The sequence below is a fragment of the Lissotriton vulgaris genome, chromosome 9, assembly GCF_964263255.1.
Source record: "Lissotriton vulgaris chromosome 9, aLisVul1.2, whole genome shotgun sequence".
Taxonomy (NCBI): domain Eukaryota; kingdom Metazoa; phylum Chordata; class Amphibia; order Caudata; family Salamandridae; genus Lissotriton; species Lissotriton vulgaris.
The window spans coordinates 1548189-1557448 of record NC_141697.1 but is presented as its reverse complement, the minus strand read 5'-3'; the positions used below and the strand labels follow the sequence as shown (position 1 = coordinate 1557448).

The 9260-nt window shown below is 53.8% G+C and overlaps 1 protein-coding gene across 1 annotated transcript in view; it reads left to right on the top strand.

Moving 5' to 3' along the window:
* Window positions 1-6524: 6524 nt before the first annotated feature.
* The window catches only part of LOC147689511 (uncharacterized), a 120090-nt gene continuing 117354 nt past the window's right edge, over window positions 6525-9260 (top strand). Inside the window, exon 1 of the mRNA XM_086936897.1 lies at window positions 6525-6706. The gene's annotated coding sequence lies outside the window, so the exon portion shown is untranslated. The remainder of the gene's footprint in view (window positions 6707-9260) is intronic.

Here is a 9260-nt window from a genome sequence, read left to right as displayed (position 1 = left end):
GCATTGACGGACAGGCCCGTCTTCCAATGGCTAGCCTCCATTTATGGAGCTAGCCAATGAAAGACGGGGGCGTTCCTGTCTCCCGTACTATTCTCATCAGGTTTTCGCCTGCGCGAAAAAGATGCGCAGAGCGCATCTTTTCGCCAGGCAAAACCTAAAAAGTGCCCATGTCATGTTGTATGCGTGGTGCACACCTATATATGCTGCAATCTTCCCCGCCAAAGGTTTATGTTAATTGTATTTGTTTTACTTGGCTAAAAACCATTGGCATAGCCGATAGTTCAGGAAGCTGAGAGCTATTGCCTTTGCCAACGCTATTTTAACCTAAACCACTACACTGGTTTTATACATTATCTTGTTCACTAGTCCTACCTTTGTTTTATTCTTTTGTTGTTTACACCCTCCCCATTTGACTACCTGGTGCGTTTTTGAATCGCAGGGTCATTGACCCGAGAAGACACACATGCAGGCAGGAGTGCACGCTTCCATGTGTGTTCAGATCGCAGGGACACGTTTAGCAACATAGTGGGACATTTTCACGAGCAGCCGTCCTGCGAGAGGCTGGCACAGACAGACAGCCCTTCAAGCAGAGGGTTGTTTATGTGGCCGTGTGTGTGTGGGGGGCTTGGCTTCAGTGCCACCTGTAAAACACACGGCCCCATTCATTAACAAGCAGGGGGTGTCTTCGGAGACAGGCTGGCACAGAGGGGGTGATGTGGCATGAGGCACTCTGTGTATGGTTGTAAATGAGTGTTGTGGCTTCTGTATCACCTGTAAATTACATGTCCACGTTGAGAAATCTGTCAGTTTTGACCTCTGCCCACGCTTGCTCTGCCTTTCCTCGGTTGAACACATGCTTTGGCATGATTACCATGTGCCCTCTTCGGGCTCGGGCACTGTCGGGTGCCCCAGAACAGGTGCCATGCTGCAGGGTGGGCATAAAGTCTTCCGACAGGCTACACCGTGCACCCACAGGAGACTAGGTCATCCTCGGCGCCCTCTTCTCGGGTCAATGTACATCCATGCAGAGGTCAGCTGATGGCGTGGGGCGTCCTCTAGAGAGCAGCCGTGACATCTCCCCCTTTAGGCACCGGTCGGGTGAGAACGCCCCCATCGGGAAGAGAGGAGGCGGCGGCGGCATCTTGAATCCCGTCGATTCGGAAGACACCCCACAGGAACGCTTCGGGCTTCACAACTTTCTTGTTAAAGAGGAGCGCACTCGACTTCCTGCATGTTCCGCGATGCTTCCGCTGGGGCGGCCTCTCCCTTTGGACTACCCTTCATGACACACACACACTTGCACAGCGCGCTCAGACGCAGCCATGCATCCGTGCGTTTTATACTGAGGACGCTGAGCGCTTTGATGCCCGGAGGCCCGTTTCACGCTTCACGAAAGTCTTGCGTTGGAGAGAGCCCTGCTGTGGGTGGAGCCGGGCCTGTCGGGAGGTGGTGGTGGGGGTGGTCTGTGTCTCCAGCAGTGCGCCCGTTCCTTGTGCGCTTACATTCCCAGCACTGTGCGGTGCTCTGACATTTCTTACCCGTTGCAGGCCTCTTCCTTCGTGGTTTCTTTGGCTCAGCGGCGACCACCATGAACCTTCGGCGGGCTGGGAGGGGCACAGTGGGAGAGAAGGTGGCAGAACTGGTGGAGGGAGAAGTTGAGGGTTAGGTGGGCGAAGGTCCCGTGCAGGGTGTTTGTTGGACCTGGGCCTCTTGGCAGGGTCATCCCTAAACTTTTTGCCTTCCTCCAATACTCTCTCTGACCTGTTTTTGTTGGTTTAATGACTCTGGGCACTTTACCACTGCTGACCAGTGCTAAAGTGCATATGCTCTCCCTGTATAAAATGTAACTGTGTTTGGTATACCTGATTGGTTCATTGGATTTACTGTCAGTCCCCAGTAAAGTGCACTAGGAGTGCCAGGGCTTGTAAATGCCAATACTGCTAATGGGCCTGCAGCGCTGGTTGCGCCACCCACAGAAGCAGCCTTAAAATGTGTCTAGGGTCTGCCATTGCAGAACCTGCGTGCAGTCTGGTACTGTCATGCTGGCTGGGCAAGTGCACACACTTGCCAGCCCTAAACCTTCCCTTAACTTCATATTAGTCACCCCTATGGTAGGCCCTAGGGCAGGGTGCATTGTAAGTGTAAGGTAGAACATGCCCTGATGTGTGTGGCATGTTCTAATAGTGAATTACTGCCAAATTCGTTTTTCACTATTGTAAGGCTACCAGTTCCCTTCTAGGCCAGATGGGCTGCTGAAATTATTACACTCTATAATCCCAGCAGGCTCAGGGAACATGGTAGAAATTAATGTTTAGTATGCCTGAACTCAGAATAATAAAATACTTCTGTTAGTAAAGTTTATTTTAATATCCTGGGTTTGCAAATGCTACTTTTAGAAAGTTAGCATTTGCTTGCCTAACCATTTCAGCCCGCCTCTGCTCTTGTGTGTATCTGACTGTCTGGGTGTGTGAGTGACAGGGCTGGGAGTTGACAGGTTGTGAATAGCAGGATGACACCTTAGTGGGTGGTGGGAGTTTCCCCTGAATGATGCATCAGGCTGTGCTCTGCCTCCACAATGCTGGCTCCGCCCCCCTGGGGAGCGACTGATGACTCAGCCTGCACCTGGCCCAGGAAGGACTGAAGCTTGTCAACAAAGTGCTCAGGCTGCCCCTGTCCTCACAATGCCGGCTCCGCCCCCCTGGGGAGCGGCTGATGTGCCTGCCCTCACACTGAATGCAGAAGCAGAAGTACCCCCAACAAGTGCTCAGAGGCTGAGAGCAGTTATGCAAAGGCCCCCCTGGCCTGTGAGAACAAAAGAAACTGTGTATAAAAGTAGGAGCCCTGCTCCTTGTAAATTAGAATCCTGTTTCACCACGAAGGACCTCTGCCTGACTAGAAGGAGAAGAGACGCTGGGAGGACTGGCCTGCTGCTTGCCTTGCTGAGAAAGGAGAGGAAAAGACTTGATGAGAAAAGACTTTGCTACTTTGTGCTTAAACATTCTCCAAGGGCTTGAGTGAGCTTGCCCCCTGACCTGAGCCACAGGACCATCTGGCTCAACCTGCCCTCTGCTCGTCTGCCGGTAATTATCTGGGATTTCTACCACTGCCGGAGCTGTGACCTTGGTGCCCCCCAGCCCCTCCCTGAGGCCGTGACCGACTGTGTCTCCTCGTCCCCGCCGAGGAAGAGCTCCGCTCCGTTGAGCCGCTCTTCCCCCGCTGAAGAGATCGCTGTGTTGACCGCCTGGGAAGGCTCGCTGCTGTGGTGCCCCCCAGCCCCTCCTCGAGGCCGTGCTCGCCGGTTTCCCCGTCCCTGCCGAGGGAGAGCTCCGCTCTGCTGAGCCGCTCCCCCTCCGCCGAGGGAAACCACTGAAATCACCGCCCACGGAGGCTCGCTGTTGTGCCTCACCCTCCCGCCAGAAATCCCCACCGGACGTAAACAGACCCAGGTGACAGACCTCCGCCGGACGGACGCCTCGGGTGCCAGCCTCGCTCTGCCTGAGCCGCTGGGCACCTCGCCTCTGTCCCCGGAGAAAAGCCGCCACCGAGACTATCATCGGGCTCGGGGCCCGCAACGTTTGTTTCCCCCCTTGGTTTTGGGGTTGCCAGCCTGCCTGCAAGTGCCAAGGTATTGTTGATATCCCCCGCGGTGCGAGCCGCCCCTTCCCGCTGACTCGCACCGCTCTGTGTCTCTCTGCCTGCCTGCAGCTCCGCGCTGCGAGAGCGCTCCAGCCCCTCCCGCTGGAATCCTTTAGCGGTCGGGTCCAGCAGGCTGCAAACGAAGCCCCCGCCCGCGTGACTGAGGCGGCGCTGGGTCCTTGGGCCTTCCCTCCCCCTGGATAGCCCTGAGGTCGGTGGTTCCCCCCCGAGTGGGTCCTGTAAGCCAGGGGGGCCATCCGCTCTACAAGACCCGGCCGGGCCGATCGCGTCTCACGCGGGAAGCGTGAGACTTGGCAGGGAGTCCGGATTTCACCCGTCCAAGGCACCGCGAAGCGCGGCAAAGTGCATAGCAGGACCCCGTAGGTCCTAAAGGGGTGGAAAAGTGCACAATCTGGGCAGAAACGGACAAGGAAGTAAAGGAACACTGTGGAATACAACTTGAGATAAGAACAGTGCATTTTGACTTACAACTAAAAGAGAGCTTGCCTATTTACAACCTGTGGGCATACAGAAACGTTATTTGATCTTGTGATAAGTCTGTTCTAAAGAGTATATATAATTTTTACATAAAGAAGCGTATTTTTATATACTCACAGCCTGGTGTCCATTTGTGGGGGGATTAGTGTATTTACTGTGTGTGTGATTACAAATGCTTAACTAAACAACGCCTGGAGAATAGCCTTGTCTGCTCACGCCACGCACCTAGAGGGTGAGTGAGGGTCATTCTAAAGGGGTCATCCTTCGCCCTGACTTAGAGGAGAGGGTCCCTGCTTGTCACAAGTGCATACTTGCGCCAACCAGAGACCCCCAATTCTAACAGTGTTGTCTCGAGGGATCTCTGGGTAGGGCTGAGATGGGGTTGGCATCTGAAGTGTGATTGGCGGGCGGAGGCAGATCGCATGATTAGGGCCGGTCTCGGCAGAATCGGTGTTGTGAGGGGGCCTCACAAGAGTGCACCGAGCGGGTACAAGAGAAAGGTTAGTGAGGGCGGCTCAATGCCGGACCAGATTCGGGGGCGTTCCCGAGGGCTTTTGGCTGACGTAGCGTGACGTAGCCAAAAGCCAAAAAATCTCGGGAACGCCCCCGAATCTGGTCCAAGATCGACGGATGGAGCCCTCTCCCAATGGCTAGCCTCCATTTATGGAGCTAGCCAATGAGAGGAGAGGGCGTATTCCCGACCCCACACACACACATCAAAAGGTTTTTTGGCGCATGCGTACTGAAGTACGCATCGCCAGTCAAAACCTAAAAAGTGCATACGGATGCTGTTTTATGTTTCTTGGACAAAATGTTCTCAATGGAGGGAATTCCTATGAACTTATCAAGACCAAAAGAATATTTTGATAGACTAGGAATTAAACACAGGACGTCATTATTATATAACCCAAACGGTGATTGTTTAGTGGAGCGTTTCACAGAGTAATCAAGAATATCATTAAACTGTCTGATTTTGGGAATAGTGATTAAGAAAAAAAATTGGAAGTAAACTGTGTAGGTACATAGAGCGTCTACATGTGAAATCATAGGCTACTCTCCATATGTTCTGAGGCCTGGGAGAATCCCCAGAACCAAACGCAGTCTGCGGAGGTTGAGTCCAGGGCGGTGCTTTGGTCGGAGAAGGAGGTCCATGGAGGAGTGGAGTCCACACAGTCGAAGAGGAGAGTGGGGATGATGATACTGAGGAAAGCCAGGTCACGGGGCTGTGGGTGCGAGTCAACAAACCCATCAGAGCATGGAGAGGGGGGAGTCAGCTCTATGAATCTCATGAAGTTGTACAAGTATAGAATAATGCGGTCCATCATTCACCCCCCCACTGCCAAGGGAGCTCTTCCTAGACCCCCTCTCCTGCTCCCGAGGGGTGTGGATGCGTGCAGCAAGGCCTGGCCCCCCCCCCCTGACCCTCGCTGCCCCCTCGGCGGACCCTTGTGGCCCCCCCGCACCCTCGCTGCCCACCCCCGGACACTCGCTGCCCCCCGGGACCCTCGCTTGCCCCCCGGATCCTCGCTGCTCCCCCCGGACCCTCGCCGCTCCCACCAGACCCTCGCCGCCCCCCCGGACCATCGCTGCTCCCCCCCGACCCTCGCCGCCCCCCCGGACCCTTGCTGCCCTCCCCGCCGGACCCTCGCTGCCCCCCCGGACCCTCACTGCCCCCCCGGACCCTCGCTGCCCCCCTGGACCCTCGCTGCCCTCCCACCCGGACCCTCGCTGCTCCCCCCGACCCTCACTGCTCCCCCGGGACCCTTGCTGCCACACCCCCCTGACTGTCGCTGCCACATCGCCCGGACCCTCGCTGCCCCCCACCCGGACCCTCGCTGCTCCCCACCCGGACCCTCGCTGCTCCCCCCTGGACCCTCGCTGTTCCCTCCCCCCCCCGGACCCTCGCCCCCCCCAGACCCTCACTGCCCCCCCCCCCCCGACCTTCGCTGCCCCCCCCCGACCCTTGCTGCCCTCCCCCCCTGACCCTCGCTGCTCCCCCTGACCCTCGCTACCCCCCCCCCTGACTGTCGTTGCCCCCCCCCCCGACCCTTGCTGCCCCCCCCTGACTGTCGCTGCCACATCGCCCTGGACCCTCGCTGCCCCCCTGCGGCCGAGGCCCTCCTGCTCCTCGTCCACAAACGGGGGACTGCGGGGTGTAATCAGCCCCCTCTAGTCCCCTGGGGCCGGGGGGGGGCTCTCCCCGCGCCTCCTCCGCAGCATGAAAGAGCGGTGTCCCTATGTCCACCTCCCCTGAGCCAGAGGCGCTTCCTCTTCCGGGTGAGGGCGGCAGAGTCAGCACCAGCAGTGAATGCGGCCGCGTCCCGCCCCTCCCTCTGCGTGCCGCCCGCTGCGGAAGTGTTTCTGTTTCCGGGTCACCGGCGGCAGAGCAAGCACCAGCAGAGAGCACTGACGACTGCCTGCAGCAGAGGAGAAAAGACTGAACCCCTGCCTGTCTGTCTGTCTCGGCAGTCACCCTCACTTCCAGACCCTGACAGATTGTACCCCTGCCCCCCCCCCGCGCCAGGAGGAGGAGGAGGAGGAGGGAGCCCGACTGCAGGCCTCTGCTGCTCAGGTAGGAGAGGAGCCGCCCATCTGCGGTGATAAAAACAAACTGACGGATGCTGGGGGGGGGGGCAGGGGGGGGGCAGGGGCTCTCCCTCCAGGGGGCCACGGGGGGCTCGCAGGGCTCTCCCTCCAGCCTAGGGGGGGGAGAGAATAACAAACTCCAGACTCCCCTGCTTTCTACTGCTTCAATGAGGGGGAATCCATGCTCACTGCTCTGCTTTTGACTCATACTGCGAGTGGTATTTGCATGCAGAGGAAACCTGTGAACGTGGCACCGTTTTTTCTTCCAGAGTAAGAAGGGTTTGCAAAAGAGGGAATCATTTACAGCTTAGAGAAAATCTAGACACTGCACCGCATTTTACTTACATCATTAGGGGTGTTTGTAGCCAAGAACACATTTGAACATTCTGCCAATTTTTATGCTCCCAGCATGAGTGGAATATTTACAGAGGAGGCAATTTATACACATTGCCGGATGCTACCCTACACCTGTCTGGGTCAAAATCCATACCTCAAAAGGCAGACCTAGCAAAGGGGCAGTAGGGCGCCTAACTTACTCAAGTGATTGTGATGGAACCTCTGTCTGTCTCAAGGGGGTGAAGTTTTTGGCTTTTACCCTAACACGTTCAACTTTGCTGGAGTGAGGGTCCCGCCAAATTCTAAATGAGGCTCTCGCTGTAACCTTTCAGCAGCAGGCAGGTAATTCCTGGTTATACCTAACACTGAACAGTCCAAACAGCATATTAGCCCTATTCCCATCCACATCAGCAATTCAGACAGAGTGAACAACAAGAAACAGAAACTCAACACCTTTAAAAGAGAGTTCCTTATTTAACCAAAATAAAACTGAGATTTGGCAACTGACCTGTGCAAAGTGGGTGTTGCACCTAAATCTATCAGCAAGATTCTTGGGTGTCATCATAGACTCCAGATCAAACCTTGAAACCAATGGGAGATTCAACAGAAAGAGCTTCCTCTAAGCCGGACGTCCACCGTAGCAACCTAAAAACAAGCATTGGCAAAGCAAATAGGTCTCGCCTTTCGGGCCTTATAAGTGTTTAGCCAGAGGTGACGTGTTGTTATAACAAGTCTGCAGACTAGGGACATGTGGTCCAAAAATAAGAAAACAATAAACAGCTGCAACGTTTTTAAAGGCAAGTCTTTTCTCAGAAAATCTTTATAATTACTACGGAAATATGATTCTGCACTAATTATAAAGCATTTGCTGAAGCCTGGTGACATGCTTAGGAGGGTGCTGGATGAATTTGTTGCTACCACCAAGAACTTATTGGACTGACCCTGAGACTGTTGTTTTGGTTTTGAAATGCAAGCTTGTGCTATATACTGTTTCCTTTAAGAATGAACTCCGTCGCTGGATTTTCAACAAAAATGTGCACATCTGTTTCGATAAACATGACTGTAGCTTTGAGAGAGACAAGCAATGGAAAAACTCCCGAAAGTGTCTGCATTGCCACGTGTGGACACATGTCACCTGATAAGGTAGTCCTGTCGGCTAACACACCTGCTGCACAGAATACTCTCAACTTCAGGCGAAAGGCTAGAAATCAAGTAAGGGAGGTTAATGCGCCAGATGCGGACTGTCCTATTAATCAGCCCGCTGCAATTCACAGTGAGACTGCTCAGGTGGTGAATGTACCTGCAGCAGAGATTTCAATGCCAGCACCACCTTACAAACAAGAACTCTAGTGAGAAAGAATGCAAGGTTAATGAACCTGCTGCTGAGATTTGAATTCTGTAAATCACATGTTCGAACTTGAATAAGCCAGCTCAGAAGGCACCAGTGAATGAGAACTCTATGTAGCCCGTAGGCCACATGTCAGAAGTGCAATATAACAGCTCATATGACTAATGCAACTGTTGCAGACATATGTAAGTCATCTTCAAAACACTTGTTAACACTGAAAAAGACAACTGATAGGGTTCACCTACCTGCCACAGAGAGGTGTGTGTAGCCTGCAGGCTCCAGGGCAGGATTCTAGGGAAAAGATGAGGAAGGCTCGCGCACCTGTACCCGAAAGGTCAGAAATTCACTTTCAGTTTGACAACTCAGAGGATGAATGTACCTTCAGCAGAGATCTCTTTGTCAATTGTCACCTACAGGTTAAAAGTCTTTTAGGACAACTCCGTGGGTTAATACCTCCTCAGCAGAGATCTCTTATTCATCTATAGGTTAGAAGTCTAGTAAAACAACTAACTCTGTGGGTTAATGCCCCTGCTATAAAGATGTGCATGTAACCTGCAAGCGACAGCATCTAATCCAATAATACAAACACATGCGTGGCATGCCTTTGGCCACAGAGAGCACACATTGAGTGGCTAGATAGCGTTCGGTTTGTGCTTGCACAATTTCACTTGTCAAATGTGTATAATGCTGGTATCTAATTTCATAATAATATAGAACGCCTGTGGTGACAATTAAAGATCACTTCTTTAGAGTCGAGTTACACAAGTGTATTTTCCGCATGTTGTTGCTGTGAGCAGATTATGCAGTTGGAAGATTTTTTGAACTGGCTGGCACAGACCTGGAAGCCACTGTTACC